This window comes from Hemitrygon akajei, chromosome 9 (genome assembly GCF_048418815.1).
Source record: "Hemitrygon akajei chromosome 9, sHemAka1.3, whole genome shotgun sequence".
NCBI lineage: Eukaryota > Metazoa > Chordata > Chondrichthyes > Myliobatiformes > Dasyatidae > Hemitrygon > Hemitrygon akajei.
In genome coordinates this window covers 24,220,667-24,241,605 of record NC_133132.1, presented here as the reverse complement: position 1 = coordinate 24,241,605, position 20,939 = coordinate 24,220,667, and the positions used below count along the sequence as shown (strand labels likewise).

Genomic DNA, 20,939 nt, shown 5'->3' with positions numbered 1-20,939 from the left:
CCTCCATATACCTGTCTAGTAGTCTCCTAAACTTCACTAGTGTATCTGCCTCCACCACTGACTCAGGCAGTGCATTCCACGCACCAACCACTCTCTGAGTGAAAAACCTTCCTCTAATATCCCCCTTGAACTTCTCTCCCCTTACCTTAAAGCCATGTCCTCTTGTACTGAGCAGTGGTGTCCTGGGGAAGAGGTGCTGGCTCTGTCTATTCCTCTTAATATCTTGTACACCTCTATCATGTCTCCTCTCACCCTCCTTCTCTCCAAAGAGTAAAGCCCTAGCTCCCTTAATCTCTGATCATAATCCATACTCTCTAAACCAGGCAGCATCCTGGTAAATCTCCTCTGTACCCTTTCCAATGCTTCCACATCCTTCTTATAGAGAGGCAACCAGAACTGGACACAGTACTCCAAGTGTGGCCTAACTTGAGTTTTATACAGCTGGATCATTACATCGTGTCTCTTAAACTCTATCCCTCGACTTATGAAAGCTAACACCCCATAAGCTTTCTACTTTTTTTAAAATTTTTTTAAGAAGCTGCCTCCGCCCAGCCCGACCTGGTCGCTTGTCTCGGCTCTCGCAACAAGTGGCGATTCAGCTCCGCTCCCTGACCCCACCCAGGAACCCATAAGCTTTCTTAACTACCTTATCTACCTGTGAGGCAGTTTTCAGGGATCTGTGGACATGTCCCCCCAGATCCCTCTGCTCCTCCATACTACCAAGTATCCTGCCATTTACTTAATACTCTGCCTTGGAATTTGTCCTTCCAAAATGTACCACCTCACACTTCTACGGTTTGAACTCCATCTACCACTTCTCAGCCCACTTCTGCATCCTATCAATGTCTCTCTGCAGTCTTCGACAATCCTCTACACTATCTACAACACCACCAACCTTTGTGTCGTCTGCAAACTTGCCAACCCACCCTTCTACCCCCACATCCAGGTCGTTAATAAAAATCACAAAAAGTGGAGGTCCCAGAACAGATCCTTGTGGGACACTACTAGTCACAACCCTCCAATCTGAATGTATTCCCTCCACCACGACCCTCTGCCTTCTGCAGGCAAGCCAATTCTGAATCCACCTTGCTAAACTTCCCTGGATCCCATGCCGTCTGATTTTCTGAATAAGCCTACCGTGTGGAACCTTGTCAAGTGCCTTACTATAATCTATGTAGATCACACCCACTGCACTACCCTCATCTACATGCCTGGTCACCTCCTCAAAGAACTCTATCAGGCTTGTTAGACATGATCTGCCCTTCACAAAGCCATGCTGACTGTCCCTGATCAGACCATGATTCTCTAAATGCCCATAGATCCTATCTCTAAGAATCTTTTCCAACAGCTTTCCCACCACAGACGTAAGGCTCACTGGTCTATAATTACCCGGACTATCCCTACTACCTTTTTTGAACAAGGGGACAACATTCGCCTCCCTCCAGTCCTCCGGTACCATTCCCTTGGACAACGAGAACATAAAGATCCTAGCCAGAGGCTCAGCAATCTCTTCCCTCACCTCATGGAACAGCCTGGGGAATATTCCGTCAGGCCCTGGGGACTTATCCGTCCTAATGTATTTTAGCAACTCCTACACCTCTTCTCCCTTTATATCAACATGCTCCAGAACATCAGCCTCACTCGTATTGTCCTCACCGTCATCAAGTTCCCTCTCATTGGTGAATACCGAAGAGAAGTATTCATTGAGGACCTCGCTCACTTCCACCCAGCCTCCAGGCACATCTTCCCACTTCTATCTCTAATTGGTCCTACCTTCATTCCTGTCATCCTTTTGTTCTTCACATAATTGAAGAATGCCTTGGGGTTTTCCTTTACCCTACTCGCCAAGGCCTTCTCATGCCCCCTTCTTGCTCTTCTCAGCCCCTTCTTAAGCTCCTTTCTTGCTACCCTATATTCCTCAATAGACCCGTCTGATCCTTGCTTCCTAAACCTCATGTATGCTGCCTTCTTCCACCTGACTAGATTTTACACTTCACTTGTCACCCATGGTTCCTTCACCCTACCATTCTTTATCTTCCTCACCGGGACAAATTTATCCCTAACATCCTGCAAGAGATCCTTAAACATTGACCACATGCCCATAGTACATTTCCCTGCAAAAACATCATCCCAATTCACACCCGCAAGTTCTAGCCTTATAATTTGCCCTTCCCCAATTAAAAATTTTCCTGTCCTCTCTGATTCTGTCCTTTTCCATGATAATCCTAAAGGCCAGGGAGCGGTGATCACTGTCCCCCAGATGCTCAGCCTCTGACAGATCTGTGACCTGACCCAGTTCGTTACCCGGTTCGTTTCACTCAAAAACTCACTGAACATCCTTGGAGACAGCAAAGAGCCACAATGCTCAATCAGCCTGAAAAAAACCCCACCAAAATGTAGATCACAGGCTCCACCAGTAGCAGAACTACATTTGAAAGAAAAAGAAAATGTAAAAGAAGTAGTTTCATGAACTGCCTGGGGGATGTTGCCCTTGGTCATGTTGTTCGTTGGTGCCATCTTCTTTGGTAACACATCTTCAAGGTCAGGTTGCATGCCGTTGAGGAAGGTTCAAAGGAATTCTAAAAGGACCCGTGACTGTCATAGTGTATGCACAGAGTATGCAGTGTTCTTGACAAGTTTGGATCCTACTGGTGAAGTTTGAGGAGCAGACAGACTGGTTCCTAGTTCAAATCTCAACATTCACCTTTGGAAGATCATAGCATACTGAATTATGACCATTTAGAAGTGAAGCTGATAGGAGCTAGAACAACTTGTTATCTCTGTAGCCAGGATGATCTGCCAATATTTCTACTGTGAAGGAGTTGGAGCATCTGATTTCCAAACTGAATAACACCTTGTACATTGGGATTACTCATTAACAGACGCAGTGGCAAGCTCCAGAACACTTAGTTCTTCTACATATAATTACCCATCACCTGGGTTCAAATAATCCAGGAGATGATGAAGACAAGCGTAACCATTGCCTGGCTGCAACTGCAAAGCTTTACTGATTAGTTTTGAAAGCTAATTAAAAATTTGCCAACTGCAGTCAGCCTTGAGCAGACATTTATAAATATCAAGATAAACTGTCCCAGCAAAGTTTACAATTCTCTATCATTTAGAGTAGTGGTCACCAACCTTTTTAAGCCCAAGATCCCCTACCTTGGCCTTAGTGAAAGGCAAGATTGACCCCAGATCAATTAGTTACACGCATGTGCACTGGGGCAGAAAAGACCGGAAATAAAACCCCGCAACCCAGAAGTAGAAATAATGTATAAACACCAGGGGTACCCATCCTATTTTGCACCGTGGACCGGTTTAATATTGACAATATTCTTGCGGACCGGCTGATGGGGGGGTGGTGTTAAACACAATGGGAATACAGCAATACTTAAAGCAGGTTCTTTATCTCCAGTCTATTCTGCAATTTAGTTTTCGCGGCTCTCGGCACTTAGCTTCTGTCCAGCGCTGCTCAAGTTCTTTCCACTGAAAAAACTCAACGAGTTTGTCTTTAAGCGCAGGGTGCTTGGACTCAAGGTACCGAAGCAGTTTTGAGGGTTTCATTGCCTCATTAGACAGCCTCCGGGCCCGAACTCCAGCCTCCCGCCTGCCTGCCGCCAGACGCCAGGTACAGCTGGTTGTGGGTGGGGTGAGAGGACAAGGGAAGGGCTGGAGGTTCCCGTGCCGGGACCGCGGTGGTTGCAGTCCGAAGAGAGCGACCGACCGAGCGAGGAGTGCAACAGAGTGCAAGCCCGCGCCCCCCCCCCCGTAGGACCTATCGGTCGACAAAAGTTTGCTTCAGTAGATCACAGCAAGGTAGCTGCTCTGATACTTACGAAACGCTGAGCCCGAATTAAGTTGTCTGCGAATATTTTAGCACCCGGTTCCCCACGAACATTTGGTGTGCTAAACAGGTTTAGAGGCTGCGCCCATCTGTCTGCATTCCAGGCCAGTAGCAATGACGCTTCCCGCCGGCTGCCTGAGGCCAACCAGTGATCACTGGCGCGAGGGTATCACTGTGTTTAGGCAACTGATGACCTCGTGTGCGTTCAAGTTCAACAGTTGGCGTGACAGGGAATGAGGAAAGGTACAGCTGACTCATGTTGTTTCCTTGCTTGGCTGTGCCGAACCATTTTTCTGCTGAGTCCCACTGACCACCTCCTGGACTATATCCCTCCATACACCTCTCATCCATGTACCTGCCCAAGATTGTCAAAGATTGCAGATAGACATTGATAGGATGCAGAAGTGGGCTGTTTCCACACTACCAAGTATCCTCCCATTTACTTTGTACTCTGCCTTGGAGTTTGTCCTTCCAAAGTGTACCACCTCACACTTCTTGGGGTTGAACTCCATTTGCCTCCTCTCAGCCCACTTCTGCATCCTATCAATGTCTCTCTGCAATCTTCGACAATCCTCTACACTATCTACAACACCACCAGCCTTTGTGTCATCTGCAAACTTGCCAACCCACCTTTCTACCCCCACATCCATGTCGTTAATAAAAATCACAAAAAGTGGAGGTCCCAGAACAGATCCTTCTGGGACACCACTAGGCACAAGCCTCCAATCTGAATGTATTCCCTCCACCATGACCCTCTGCCTTCTGCAGGCAAACCAATTCTGAATCCACCTTGCCAAACTACCCTGGATCCCATGCTATCCGACTTTCTGAATAAACCTACAGTGTGGAACCTTGTCAAATGCCTTACTAAAATCCATGTAGATCACATCCACTGCACTACCCTCATCTATATGCCTGGTCACCTCCTCAAAGAACTCTATCAGGTTTGTTAGGCACGATCTGCCCTTCACAAAGCCATGCTGACTGTCCCTGATCAGACCATGATTCTCTAAATGCCCTTAGATCCTATCTCTAAGAATCTTTTCCAACAGCTTTCCCTCCACAGATGTAAGGCTCACTGGTCTATAATTACCTGGACTATCCCTACTACGTTTTTTGAACAAGCGGACAACATTTGCCTCCCTCAAATCCTCCGGTACCATTCCCTTAGACAACGAAGACATAAAGATAACAAAATAAAATAAAATAACTGAAAATAAAATAAAATAAAAATAACAATAACATAAAATAACAGTCCTAACAATTCTTGTCTTAATGTACCTCTTGTCTCATGTTAGGGGCTCAAAGTGATTGTTGTACAGATTAGAGGACACTAGACTGAAGATATCTATTAGATCATTTGTTAGCTGGACTACACAGTCCCTCAGCATCGACCAGGTATGTTATCAGGCCCCACAACTTTACATGGGTTGACCCTGGGGCCAGGGTCTTTCTCACAATAGCAGTGACCAGCCAGAGTGCTTCTCTCAAGAATGCAGGTATAGTTATAGCACTCATTGCTGCAGCAAACTTTGGGCCGGAATGAAATGGCGGGGTCCAGGCCCAAGAGTGAAAAAGAACCGAAGTTTAGCTTGTTTAAGCACTGATACAGATTATGAAGATTAAGGTGTTGAGGCTGAGGGTGAAGGACGAAGCGGTGCTCAGCTCGCAACTCCATGAGGGGTTATTCATAGAGAACCTACAGCACAAAGTTGTGCCGAACATGTCCCTACCTCAGAATTTACTAGGCTTACATTTAGCCCTCTATTTTACTAAGCTCCATGTACCTATCTAAAAGCCTCTTAAAAGACCCTATCGTATCCGCCTCCACCACCATTGCCAGCAGCCCATTCCACGCACTCACCGCTCTCTGAGTAAAAAAACTTACCCCTGACATCTCCTCTGTACCTACTCCCCAGCACCTTAAAACTGTGTCCTCTTGTGGCAACCATTTCAGCCCTGGGAAAAAGCCTCTGACTATTCACACGACCAATGCCTCATCATCTTATACACCTCTATTAGGTCACATCTCATCCTCTGTCACTCCAAGGAGAAAAGGCCGAGTTCACTCAACCTGTTCTCATAAGGCATGCTCCCCAATCCAGGCAACATCCTTGTAAATCTCCTCTGCACCCTTTCTATGGCTTCGACATCCTTCCTGTAGTGAGGCGACTAGAACTGAGCAAAGTACTCCAAGTGGGGTCTGACCAAGGTTCTATATAGCTGCAACATTACCTCTCGGCTTCTAAATTCAATTCCCCGATTGATGAAGCCAAATACACCATACGCCTTCTTAACCACAGAGTCAACCTGCGCAGCTGCTTTGAGTGTCCTATGGACTCGAACCCCTAGATCCCTCTGATCCTCCGCATTGCCAAGAGTCTTATGACTAATACTATAATCTGCCATCATATTTGACCTACCAAAATGAACCACCTCACATTTATCTGGGTTGAACCCCATCTGCCACTTCTCATCCCAGTTTTGCATTCTATCGATGTCGTACTGTAACCCCTGATAGCCCACCACGCTATCCACAACACCACCAACCTTTGTGTTGTCAGCAAATTTACTAACCCATCCTTCCACTTCGTCATCCAGGTCATTTATAAAAAGCATGAAGAGATGGAGTCCCAGAATAGATCCTTGAGGCACATCACTAGTCACCAGCCTCAATGCAGAATATGACCTGTCTGCAACCACTCTTTGCCTTCTGTGGGCAAGCAAATTTTGGATCCACAAAGCAATGTCCCCTTGGATCCGATGCCTCCTTACTTTCTCAATATGTCTTGCATGGGGTATGTTATCAAGTGCCTTGCTGAAATCCATATACACTACATCTACTACTCTACCTTCATCAATGTGTTTAGACACATGGAACCATAGAACTTTACAGCACAGAAACAGGCCTTTTGGCCTTTCTTGGCTGTGTCAAACCATTTTTCTGCCTAGTCCCACTGACCTGCACCTGCCCATATCCCTCCATACACCTCTCATCCATGTACCTGTCCAAGTTTTTCTTAAATGTTAAAAGTGATCCCACATTTACAACTTCATCTGGCAGCTCATTCCACACTTCCACCACTCTCTGTGTGAAGAAGCTCTCCCCACTGTTCCCTTTAAACTCTTCCCCCTTCACCCTTAACCCATGTCCTCTGGTTTTTTTTCTCCCCTAGCCTCAGTGGAAAAAGCCTGCTTGCATTCACTCTATCTATACCCATCATAATGTTATATACCTCTATCAAATCTCCCCTCATTCTTCTACGCTCCAGGGAATAAAGTCCTAACCTATTCAATCTTTCTCTGTAACTCAGTTTCTCAAGTCCCGGCAACATCCTTGTAAACCTTCTCTGCACTCTTTCAACCTTATTAATATCCTGTTACATACCCGTGGGTATCTTATGACTGTTACATGACCATGATTAGTTGAGGCTCTGCTGGTTAAGTTAGTCGTTTGTTTACTTTTGGGGTTTTTTTGAGCAGAGCTTAATAAATGTTTTATTTGTTATAAAAAAAACCCAAAAGTAAACAAACGACTAACTTAACCGGAAGTCAGCTGCTATACGGCAGCTCGAACAGTTCTTAAAATGAGAAATGCGAACAGTTCTTTAAAAGTAGTAATGCAAAAGTCCAAATGATTTACACAATTACTTAGGAGAGATTTTTCTAGAAGTAACGAATTCCTCAACGTCATAGCGTTACTGCTGATTCCAGCTGAAATATGCCTTGCCCGAAGGATTTACGATGAAGGAAATAAAATAGCTTAAAGGCACTGACCTTTCCTTGGCGAAACCTTGCTCCAGTCCTTTCTGCTCTTTAGCAGGGACTATCTTGGATTGCGGGTTACTAATTCCTTCCAAATGAAGATTAAATAAGGTCGAACCTGTTTTACCGTCGACAACACCAACTTTTCTCGATCCTTCAGCTTCCCGAACTTCGATAATTCTTCACTCTCCGACTGGACTTTAACTGGCAGTGATTTGCAGAACTGCCGCCACAACGATTCTTACAGTAGAAATTAAAACTCCACTTTTAAAACGAAACTGCATCATAAAATCAAATACGCAGCAGAACAGAGTCACTGACGAATTAAACCACGAACTGACCTGCGTCACAGGGAGGGGTTCTCCTTTTATACCCTGTTGAAAGAGGCCATCACATGACCTCTCACTGGCGGGAAAATTACATCATTCCACCATTACATCATGCCCAGTAGAGCCTCAATTACATCATGGTCACAAGATACCCATGGGTACGTAACAATCCTTCATGTAATTCGGTGACCAAAACTGCGCACAGTACTCCAAATTCGGCCTCACCAATGCTTTACAACCTCACCATAAAGTTCCAACTCTTATACTCAAAACTTTGATTTATAAAAGCCAATGTACCAAAGGATCTCTTTACTACCCTATCTACCTGTGAAGCCACTTTTAGGGAATTTTGTATCTGTATTCCTAGATCCCTCTGTTCTGCTGCACTCCTCAGTGTCCTACCATTTACCTTGTATGTTCTACCTTGGTTTGTCCTTCCAAAGTGCAATATCTCACACTTGTCTGTATTAAACTCCATCTGCCATTTTTCAGCCCATTTTTCCAGCTGGTCCAGATCCCTCTGCAAGCTTTGAAAACCTTCCTCACTGTCCACTACACCTCCAATCTTTGTATCATCAGCAAATTTGCTGATCCAATTTACCACGTTATCATCCAGATCATTGATATAGATGACAAATAACAATGGACGCAGCACTGATCCCTGTGGCACATCCTCAAAAAATTCAATCAGGCTCATCAGGCATGACCTCCCTTTGACAATGCCATGCTGACTAAACTTAATCATATTATGCCTCTCCAAATGTTCATAATTCCTGCCTCTCAGGATCTTCTCCATCAACTTACCAACCACTGAGGTAAGGCTCACTGGTCTATAATTTCCTGGGCTATCTCTACTCCTCCAGAACCTCTCCCGTCCCCACTGCTGATGCAAAGATCATTGCCAGAGGCTCAGCAATCTCCTCCCTCGCCACCCACAGTAGCCTTGGGTGTATCTTGTCTGGTCCCTGTGACATCCAACTTGATGCTTTCCAAAAGCTCCAGCACATCCTCTTTCTTAATGTCTTGTGTTTTAGACAGAGGAGTTGCCACACCAAGCGATGATCCATCTGGATAGGTTCTGTAATGAGTTCAAAATTATTCTTTGATCAGGAATACAGGTTCCCCCGCCATCCAAAGCTCCTCTCTCACGCCTCTGTAATTCCCTTTATTCCATTACGCCACTGATACTTGTGAGTTGATCTTCTGCCTCTCAAATTGCAGTACAGGTTTCCCCCGCTATCCGAAGGTAGAGCCTTTCTATGAAATGGTTCGTAAGCCGGAATGTTATAAAGCGAAGAAGCAATTACCATTTATTTATATGGGAAAAACTTGTGAGCGTTCACAGACCCAAAAAATAACCTACCAAATCATGCCAAATAACACATAAAACCTAAAATGACAGTGACATATAGTAAAAGCAGGAATGATATGATAAGTCTGCAGCCTATATAAAATAGAAATACTTTTCTGCAATCATTGCAGTACTGTCTACTTAGCGAAAATCTCATGCAAGAGCTCTCAGCAGAAACACTCTCTCCAGTAACCTTTAAGCTATGAAGCTGCCAATTCATACCAAATAATATATCATAGCAAATAACACATAAAAATACACAGCGTATATAAAGTAGAAATAATGTATGTACAGTGTAGTATCACTTACCAGAATCGGTAAGACAGCGAGATTGTCGGTAACACACTGACAATGGTGTGTTAGGATGAGTCGTCAGAGGTTGGGGTGGTGGGAGGTAGAGGAGACTGGGGTGTCATCTCATCGTCGTCTCTTTCCATCAGGGCAGGCAGGTCATCTTCTGTGTCTGCCTGCCTCGATGTCGAAGGTCAAGGTTCGTCGTCTGCTGTGGCTGATGTAGAAGGCTTGAAAAACGACAGTATGCTTGACTGCTTAGCCTCACGCATTTTTCTATCATGCAGTTCTTTGTAAACACTCAAACCATCCTGCAAATATGCCCTAAACCTACATACCCTTTCAAAATTGAAGTCGTACTTTTCTGCAATCATTGCAGCGTTGTCAATCACAGCGAAAATCTCATGCAGTTGCTTCACGTTCAGTTCCTGGATGACTTCACTTTCGGGCCATTCGCTACTGCGTTCAGTTTTGATTGTTATCCTTTCCTCTTCCAGTTGCGTCAGCTCTTCATCTATCAGTTCTTGGTCATGGGATGCCAAAACCTCTTCAACAGCATCTTGGTCAGCTTCCACAAGCCAAGCTCACTTTGTCCTTACTTCATTCACCACAATCAAAAGGCTTAATTATGTCTAGTTTTTTGCTAACGGATGCACAAAATAAATCAACTTTAAGCACAGATGCTCACAGGCACATGTTTAAGCAATGGCGGCTAGAACGCAGTTCCGGGGGAGAAGCTTGGCTGCTCGGGGCACGGGCTACCTTTTTTTGCAACAGTGAAAACACCTTCTGTTAGTGAAAACAGGTAACTAATGTAGGTCTTTTGTAACAGAGAGGTGTTGTAAAGCGAAAGTTCAAAAAACGGGGGACACCTGTACTGAAATTATGGGGTTAACTTATCTGTTAAATTAAATGTACAGCTGTGTAATTTATATTCAAACCACAAATCAGTTCTTCTTAAGCACACTTTTGTTATTGGGCTTTTTAGATAAAGCCTGAATCATTTCCATGTGCCCCTGAGTGATAAGCTGCATCGTGCTTGCAATATTTCCCACAATGGAGAAGCTAACCAGTGTGACGAATGGGTAACTGTTCAGTTTATGTTACTTCTATGTCAAGGGCAAAGTTACTCCAATTTTAATATGGTTGTCAGTTCTTTTAACATAACTTGGAATAAAATGTCTTTCAGGATTTCAGGGTCAGCCAGGTGAGCAGCCATGACTTGCTCATATCTCAGGATATCAGCCTGGGATGGAACACTGTTGCCTGTTTCCTTCTCTTGGTGAATTTGTAGAATTTTGCAGCGATGTCTTTGGTTTCTCTTTTGTATCATGATGTGCCCGCTGTAGATAGTTTGGGTCTTGAGTGCATACAGGAAGGCAAGGATCATTGCTGACATGTAGACCTTGAGTTTTGTGCCAGGTTGATCTTCAATCGATTAAAGACTCTGTACATTGAAAGAATTGGTGAATATCTTTGATGTCTACCTTTGCGGAGTATTGGTTGTTAAGATATGAAAAGGGGTCCATGAAAGCCAGATTCAGTCGGCCCTCCTTATCCGCAGATTCCGCATGCGCAGATTCAACCAACCGCGGATCAAGGAAACCTGGAAGTTCTCTCTCCAGCACTCGTTGTTTGAGCATGTACAGACTATTTTTTCTTGTCGTTATCCCCTAAACAATACAGTATAACAACTATTTACATAGCATTTACATTGTATTAGGTATTAAAAGTAATCTAGAAATGACTTAAAAATACGGGCAGTCCCCGGATTATGAATGAGTTCCATTCCTGAGTCCATCTTTAAGTTGGATTTGAAGTCGGAACAGGTACATCTGGTATTATTTAGTCTCAGTCAAACGTTTTTCTTAGTATATAGTACATACCGTAGATGTCGGATTATAAGCCGCTACTTTTTTCCCATGCTTTGAACAGCATTGAACACTGCGGCTTTTAATACGGTGCGGCTAATAAATGGGTTTTTTTCATGCCGCCAAAACATTTTACCTCGTAACAGTAGACCAATAAAATTGATGAGTAGTTCACAGAGGTCCAATGAAATTGTACGATAAATCAAGCGCACTTCACAAATTATTGTAAATCAGCCATTTGTACTCACCCTCATCAACATGGAAAACACTCGAAGAAAAGCATATGATGCAGCTTTTAAGTTAAAGGCAATCAATCTGGCGGTTGAAGAAGGAAATCGAGCTGCTGCGCGTAATCTTGGCAAAAATGAATCGATGGTGAGAAGGTGGAGACGCCAGCGCGAAGAACTGAATCAATGCAAAAAGACGACAAAAGCTTTCAGAGGTAATCACAGCAGATGGCCCGAACTTGAAAACTTTCTTGAAGACTGGGTTAACACACAGAGAGCAGGCGGCCGCGGTGTTTCCACCGTGCAGATCAGACTGAAGGCTAAAGCAATCGCCACCAAAATGAAAATCGAAGATTTTAGAGGTGGGCCATCGTGGTGTTTTAGATTTATGAGACGAAAAGGCCTGTCCATCAGGGTACGCACGACTCTCTGTCAGCAGCTCCCTCCCGACCATGAGGAAAAACTTGCTAACTTCCGCACATTCACTCAAACAAAGATAGCGGAGAATTCCATCGGGCCAGATGAAATCATAAATATGGATTAAGTACCTTTGACGTTTGACCTGCCTCTCACTCGGACTGTTAATAAAAAAGGTGACTCGTCCATCATACTGAAAACAAGTGGCCATGAGAGAGCGCATTTTACTTGTGTTCTGAGCTGCACAGCATCCGGACTAAAGCTTCCACCGATGGTGATTTTTAAGCGGCTGACAATGCCAAAGGAAAAATTCCCAAAAGAAATCATGGTGAAAGTCAATAAGAAAGGTTGGATGATGGAGAGTCTAATGAAGGATTGGCTCAGAGAGTGCTACGCCAAGCGACCGGGGAGATTTTTTCACATAAAAAAAGCGTTGCTCGTTATGGACAGCATGAGGGCTCATATAACAGATTCAGTGAAAGCTGCCATCAAGAGTACAAACTCAATTCCATCTGTGATTCCTGGGGGCACCATGAAGTATTTGCAGCCACTGGACATCAGCGTGAACCGGGCATTTAAAGTGGCACTACGCATTGAGTGGGAGACTTGGATGACGAGCGGCGAGAAATCCTTTACCAAAACAGGCCACATGCGAAGAGCATCTTTAACTCAAGTCTGCCAATGGATCCTAAATGCTTGGAGCCATGTCACAACATCCACCATCACCAACGGGTTTCGAAAGGCTGGACTGCTGCGTGATGAAGAGGATCGCGTGCGCTCAAGTGAGAGCGACAACGAAGAGACTGAAGTGAGTGATGAGATCCTGAGGTTGTTCAATTCGGACACTGAAGAAGAGGACTTTGATGGTTTTAGTGCGCAGGAGGAAGATGAAGAAGGCGATCAATAACTTTTCCTGGTAGGCTGCAGTATATATATTTTTTTTAACCAGTCGTTAGGAGATGTTGGAATGTTGTTCATGCACTGTTCAGTAAAAAAGTATACCCAACGTAATTTGTGTGTTACCGATAGGTATGTATTTTAAAAGTAGCCGTGTTACAGGCACGGTTCGAAAAAAAGCATTTGCAATATGTATTTGTTTATGTTACCATACGGATTTAATTAAAATTTTAAAAAATCCTCACGTGTGTTAGGATTAATTTGGGACTGCCGCTTCAGGTCAGGAGTGGCTCACGTGATATTAGACAGCAGTACAAGGGAGGGAGGGAGCGAAACTGAGGATTCCGCTGCACCGAAACTGCTAGCGATTCAGTAAACAAAAAAACAGGAAAACTCGTGAGTGAATGGTATCGGGCCAATAAGGACACAAGTGTCCGATGTTACCAAATAGGTATAACAAAGTTTAGCCTTACCAAATATGTGTAGCGAGGGTTTGGTTTGGGGGAAAAAGGGGTATAAATAAGAGCAGAATGTAAGGGGAAGGCAGAACGCGTTCTGCAATAAAGCCACGCTGCACTATAATCCGGTGTTGGTTGTCTCTCTTCCAAAACGAACACAGGGCAGAATTTGAAGCCCAACACGTGTAATATCTTTCTGTGTAAATATCTCATATTACAACGTGGGACACCTGCGGCCGAAAATCCGGTGCGCCGAAAATCCGGTGCGGCCGGAAATCCGGTGTGGCCTAAAATCCGGTGCGGCCTGTACAATTAAAAAATTGATTTTATTTCTAAAATTAGAGCCAGCGGCTTTTAATCAGGTGCGCTCTGTAGTCCGGAATCTACGGTATTTTACCTTTATATGCATATAAAACACTTAAGAAACATACGTATTTCACTAATTTAACCACTGCGTTGCTAAGTAATAATTGTAGCTTTCATCGGGGCAGGGCCTTTCACATGCTCAATTAAAATTGTTCCAATCATTGACCAACTGTAGCCTAACGCTTTTCCCATGACCGATGGTGTTTCACCTCTTTCCGATCACGTTATTACTTCCACCTTATTTTCAATCATGATCGTGATTATTTTCATGAACAGAAACACTGCGCATTCAGAGCTGCACCGCCAGGTCCTAATGTACACCTCACGGAGACATGTTAAATAAAGTCTGGGGTTCTGCTGGGTCCTAAGGACCACTGCACTGATACATGTTAAATAAGGGACTTGAGCATCCGCGAATTTTGGTATCCGCGGGGGTCCCAGAACCAATTCCCCGCAGATAAGGAGGGCCGACTGTACTACCTTGAGATTCTGTTTTTGTACAGGCATTTACAAGAAAATAAATAGAATTTATGAAAAAAACATACATTAAGACTGACAAACAACCAATGAGCAAAAGAAAACAAAATGTAATAAAAAAAACAAGAACATGAGTCCTTGAAAGTGAGTCTGTAGTTTGTAGAATCAGTTCATTGTTGAGGTGATTAAAGTTATCCATACTGGTTTAAGAGCCTGATGGTTGTAGAGCAATAAATGTTCCTTATCCTGGTGGTGTGGAACTTACGGCTGCTGTACCTCCTGCCTAATGGTAGTAGTGAGAAGAGAACATGGCCTAGATTGTGAGAATCCTTGATGATGGGTGCTGCTTTCTTATGACAGCACTTCTTGTAAATGTGTTCAATGGTGAGGAGGGCTTTGTCTGTGATGGACTGAGTTGTATTCATCACTTTCTGTAGACTTTTCTATTCCTGGGCATTGGTATTCCCATACCAGGCTGTGATGCAACCAGTTAAGATAGCTCCACTTTACATCTCCACTGCACATCTATGGATGTTTGTCAGTGTTTTAGGTGACATGGAAATCTGTGCAAACTTCTTAGATAGTACAAGTACTCTAGTGCTTCTTTGTGATGGCATCTACCTGCTGGTCCCAGGAGAGATCCTCTGATACGATAATGCCAAGGAATTTAAAGTTACTGATCTTATCCGCCTCTGATCCCCTAACGAGAACTGGCTCATGGAACTCTGGCTTCTTCCTCTTTTAGTCACTATAATCAGCTGTTATGCTTTGCTGACATTGAATGAATTGTTGTGGCACCATTCACCAGATTTTCAATCTCTCTCCTTTATGCTGATTCATAACCATCTTTGATTCAGCAAACAACAGTGGTGTAGTCTGCAAACTTAAATACTGCATTAGTGATTGTGATGAGATGTGAAGGATTATTCTAAAGTGGACTGTTCCTTTAAAAGAGAGAGAGAAGGAGCGAACAGCTTGTGTACTAATTCAGCAGCAGGGAGAGAGAGAGTCTGTGAGTTGCCTTGGAAACTGAAAGGCGGAGCTATATGATGGACAGCTGGTGTTCCGCACTACTGAGATATATACAAGGTCAGTTGACTTTTTAATCAGACACACACAGCACACAGGAGACACACGACTCCAGAGGCAAGGAGGACACTGGTGAGCTTTGTGTACCCACAACAAGGGTGGGGTTTTGCTCACAGTGTGGACAAAAGGGGTGACCGGTGGGGAGCTGTCGGTGTGTTGAACCCTGGTTTGGGTTGATAACTCTACCACAGAAGACGGCATCCTCTTTTTGTGGTCACAGTAGGTGACTAAGTTTTGGGAGCAGGAGGATGACGTGGAGGATCGGCATTGGAAGACAAACCTACTTTCTATCTCTCTCTCTCCAACTCTACTCAAATCAAATTCCGGAACTGAACTTATTACTTACCATACCACCATAAGACTGTATCACCTAATCACCTGAGCTGGGAAAGTTTGGGAACCTTGTTTACTCACCTATATATATGCATATACTTTGCTAACCTGTTTACCTTATCTTGTTTTATATTACTTTATTCACGTAGTTACTAATAAAATAGAGTTTATAACGGAAGACTCAGACTCCAGGTGTGTCCATTTCTGCTGGCTCTTTTTAACCCGTTACGGGATACGTAACAAATTGGGGGCTTGTCTGCGATGTGAACAAAAATTGGTGGGAGCCATTCTAAAATTTGTTGGGGGGGCTTGATTGACTAGTTGATTTGATTAGGGAAATTCCCTTTTGATTTGTGTGAGTGGATTAACAGCAGAAATGGAGTTTGAGGTTAGTAAGTTTGTGGCAGAAACAACCCCGGAGGCGTTGGATGATGCTAAGAGGGATGTACTGTTGGGAATTGCTCGTAAGTTAAAGGTTAAAGTGACCACTCGCATGAAGAAGGCTTAGATAAAGCTGTTAATAGCACAACATTATGTAGCTGAGGGGAAATTTGAAAAGGAGGTGTTGGAAATGTTTGCGGAAGGTAAAGTACTTACTGAGGCTGAGGTTCAGCTTCAGGTAGCAAAAATAAGGTATGAGTATGAGTTGCAGTTAAAACAGCTCGAGGCTGACGAAACAGAAAAGCAGAGGTTACATGAGGCTAAGGAGCCAGACAAGCGGTGGCAGTACGAGCTGACTAGGATAGAGAGGATATAATAAGGAGGTCCAATGCTAGATCATGATGATGGGCTGGTGGTACTGTTTAATATCAGCCAAGAAATTAAGTTAGTACTACCATTTGATGAAGCTGAGGTCGACCAGTATTTCCTACACTTTTGAAAGGTGGCCCAGACTCGGAAATGGCTGAGGGATGAGTGGGCTGTCATGGTACAAAATGTGTTGAAGGGGAAGGCTCAGCAGGCATATTCTGCCCTGACACTTAAACAGTCAAGAATTATGATACAGTGAAAGATACAGTGCTTAAAGTCCATGAGTTGGTTCCGGAGGCATATAGACAAAAGTTCAGGGACTTGAGGCAGTCTGGGAGTCAAACATGTGGAGTTTGCCCATGAAAAACGGGTGTACTTTGATCATTGGTGTACCTCAAAAGGGGCAAATGAGGACATTAACAATTTGAGGGAATTGATGCTGATTGAAGAATTTAAAAACTCTGTCCCTGACAACATCAAGACGTACTTGAATGAAAAAGAGGCTGTGACCCTGTCAGAGTCTGCTAGGTTAACAGACGAATTAGCTTTAACCCACGAGGTAAAGCTTTACCCAAGTAGAAACTACCAAAGGAGTAGTGGGGATAACAAAGATACCCCACAGGTTAAACCGGAGAGTAAGTTGGGAACTTGTGACAAGAGTAAGGAGGAAGGAAAGCAGTCAAAAGGGAAGGTTCCCAGTTTTACCTGTCACTATTGTAAGAAGCCTGGTCATGTTTCACTATGAAAAGGGGAAAAGGAAAGGAAAAAGAGACAATCCCAACTGGTTGTGTTCAGTCTGTTGAGACACCACGCAGGAAGATAGGGTCTGACCGAGTGCAAGAGGGGCTTGAGTGATTTATCTCAGAGGGGTTTGTGTCTGTAAACGAAGGGTCCACCCCGGTTCCAGTGAGAATCTGGAGAGATACTGGGGCTTTTCAGTCACTGATATTGGATAGTGTTTTGGACTTCGGTGATGAGATGAAAACCGATGAAGTCAATATTATTAGAGGAATTGGAAAGGGGACTGAGTCTGTGCCTTTGCACAAGGTAATATTGAAATGCAAATTGGTATCGAGACCTGTTAAGATCGGGGTACAATCTGAGTTGCCAATAGACAATGTTGATGTCTTGCTGGGTAATGACCGTGCAGGTGGGGACGTTTATTCAGCAGTGCAGCTAATGAGCAAGCCTGTGGCTGACAACCCACGCACAGATGCTGACATGTACCATGCATACGCCGTGACCTGAAGCATGTCTAAAAAGGCCACTGACACAGTTAGCAAAGACAGGTGTTTAATTTATGACTTTTCTACCTTCCATGTTACATCAGGATTTAGGTAGTAAGGAGGATGGGAAAGGTTTGTTCTTGTCCAGGGATGAATTTATAGCAGAACAAAGTCGAGATTCAACAAGGATTCAACAGTGGCTAGATGGGAGATGCCAGAGAGTAGTGGTGGATAACTGTTCGTCAGGTTGGAGGCCGGTGACTAGTGGTGTGCCTCAGGGATCTGTACTGGGTCCAATGTTGTTTGTCATATACATTAATGATCTGGATGATGGGGTGGTAAATTGGATTAGTAAGTATGCAGATGATACTAAGGTAGGAGGCGTTGTGGATAATGAAGTAGATTTTCAAAGCTTGCAGAGAGATTTAGGCCAGTTAGAAGAGTGGGCTGAACGATGGCAGATGGAGTTTAATGCTGATAAGTGTGAGGTGCTACATTTTGGTAGGAATAATCCAAATAGGACATACATGGTAAATGGTAGGGCATTGAAGAATGCAGTAGAACAGAGTGATCTAGGAATAATGGTGCATAGTTCCCTGAAGGTGGAATCTCATGTGGATAGGGTGGTGAAGAAGGTGTTTGGTATGCTGGCCTTTATAAATCAGAGCATTGAGTATAGGAGTTGGGATGTAATGTTAAAATTGTACAAGGCATTGGTAAGGCCGAATTTGGAGTATTGTGTACAGTTCTGGTCACCGAATTATAGGAAAGAGTACAGAGAAGATTTTCTAGAATGTTACCTGGGTTTCAGCACCTAAATTACAGGGAAAGGTTGAACAAGTTAGGTCTTTATTCTTTGGAGTGTAGAAGGTTGAGGGGGGACTTGATAGAGGTGTTACGTACCCTGTAACTGGGTGTCTTGCCAGCAAAGATAGAAGTGTCCGTTGGAGTCTGGTGATACTATTTTCAACAATATTTATTAGCAAAAATATACAAAATAATATCAATGCGAATATACAGAGAATATACATTAGCAATACTAAACCTAAAAGTGCGGGTATAATAATAGTAATCACTAATGAAACAAGCTCTATCGTTGTCTAGGGGATAATGAATTGTCAGATGGAAATATAAAGTTCAGTTCAGTTCATGCAGGCTGTGGTAGTTGTTTGCCGATGTGTTGCAATTGTTGGAGAGAGAGAGAAAACGTGTGAACAGTAACAGCTATTATCTTGCCAACCTTCCTTTACGATTTTGATCCGCCGATGCGTTGTTGTTGTGGCCATTCATGTATGCCGTCCTTTAGCTAGACCGTTCTTCCGTGGTGGACTCGTCACCCAGGAAAGGGTGGACACACACACAAGCCCCCACCGGTCTCGCTACAAAACACTGTGAGTTAAAATTTACTGACCCTTCGTTCGGTCTCCGATCTCCCACCCTGACTCGTGGGGGGGTTCTGATGCTCACTAGCGTTTCTCCTGGTGCGTCTGAGGGGTGTTACCCCAGACCTCACTTTTATCCCCACTCACGGGGTCTCAGGTGTCAGTCAGGTTGGGATGATGTAACCCATCAAACCAGCCCACTCTGGTTGCCCCCTGAGGGGTTTCAATGAATAGAACAGTACCAAGTAAACAATCCTTCTCCAAAAGACAATAGCAGTAAATCAATGGCTTTTGTCAGTAGGAGACGATCCACCCTGGGTAACTCTTAGGTGTGTTTCTCTCTCATTAACTTTCATGAGCTGTTATCAATAACAACTGCCCTGGCAGATTTCCTTTGTCTCTCTTACTTCCTTGATAACAGCATCGAAATAGTAGCGATTTGCGATTCTCCAAAAGGGGGGGGCATGGGCAACTCTGCACCCTTCTGCCCATCAGAGTTGTTCATCCTTCGTAACAGAGGTATTTAAAATAATGAGGGGGATAGATCGAGTTGATGTGGATAGGCTTTTTCCATTGAGAGTAGGGGAGATTCAAACAAGAGGACATGATTTGAGAGTAGGGGGCAAAAGTTTAAGGGTAACATGAGGGGGAATTTCTTTATTCAGAGAGTGGTAGCTGTGTGGAATGAGCTTCCAGTAGAAGTGGTAGAGGCAGGTTCGGTATTGTCATTTAAAGTAAAATTGGATAGGTATATGGACAGGAAAGGAATGGACGGTTATGGGCTGAGTGTGGGTCAGTGGGACTAGGTGAGTGTAAGCGTCGGCAAGGACTAGAAGGGCCGAGACGGCCTGTTTCCGTGCTGTAATTGTTATATGGTTATATGGAGATTCTGAAATTACTGCGTTAAAGGAGACGGCTCTCACAGAAGAGGAGGTTCAGAGAGAGTACGATATTATAGACAATAGACAATCTTAAGGGTGGGGTATTAATGAGGAAGTGGAGACCACCTACTGTGCCTGCAAATGAGGATTAGGCCATTGAACATCAAGTTGTGGTCCTGAAAGTTTACAGGGCTGAGATTTTAAACGTGGCTCATAGTATGCCTTTAGGTGGACACTTTGGAGTGAGGAAGACAGTAAACAGGATTATGAAGGAATTCTACTGGCCTAATTTAAGAAAGGATGTTGTGAACTTTTGCAGGACTTGCCATACCTGTCAGGTTGTGGGAAAACCTAATCAGGTGATCCCAGCAGCACCACCTAGACCAATACCTGCTTTTGGTGAACCTTTTTCTAGGGTAATAGTGGATTGTGCTGGCCCATTGCCAAGGAATGCAGATGGCTATGAGTATTTATTAACCATCATGTGTGCTTCGACTAGGTTCCCTGAGGCGGTGTCTCTCAGAAATATCAGGGCCGAGACAGTGGTAAAAGTCCTTATAAAATTTTTCACACTGGTAGGTCTACCTAAAGAAATTCAATCTGACCAGGGTGTAACTTTACTTCGAGAACATTTGAGGGGATAGTTAAAGAGTTGGGAATTAAGCACATTGTGTCATCTGCATATCACCCAGAGTCCCAGGGGGCTTTGGAGCCGTTTCACTCCACTCTTAAGATGATAATTAAAACATACTGTGTGGAAAATGGAAGAAACTGGGATGAAAGGGTTCCCCTACTCCTATTTGCTGTTAGAGATTTGATTCAAGAGTCTTTGGGGTTCAGCCCATTTGAACTTGTTTTTGGTCACAAAGCTAGGGGACCTTTGACTCTACTCAGAGCAATGGTCAGATCAGAATGTAAGTAAGTATGAGCGTGCTTAGTTATGTTTTGGAATTCAGAGACAGACTTAACAAGGCTTGTTACTTTG

At 43.9% G+C, this 20,939-nt stretch overlaps 1 protein-coding gene across 2 annotated transcripts in view; it reads left to right on the top strand.

The window, feature by feature from the left end:
* pisd (phosphatidylserine decarboxylase) overlaps nt 1-20,939 on the top strand; it is a 177,503-nt gene that overhangs the window by 9,831 nt on the left and 146,733 nt on the right. The window lies entirely within an intron of this gene.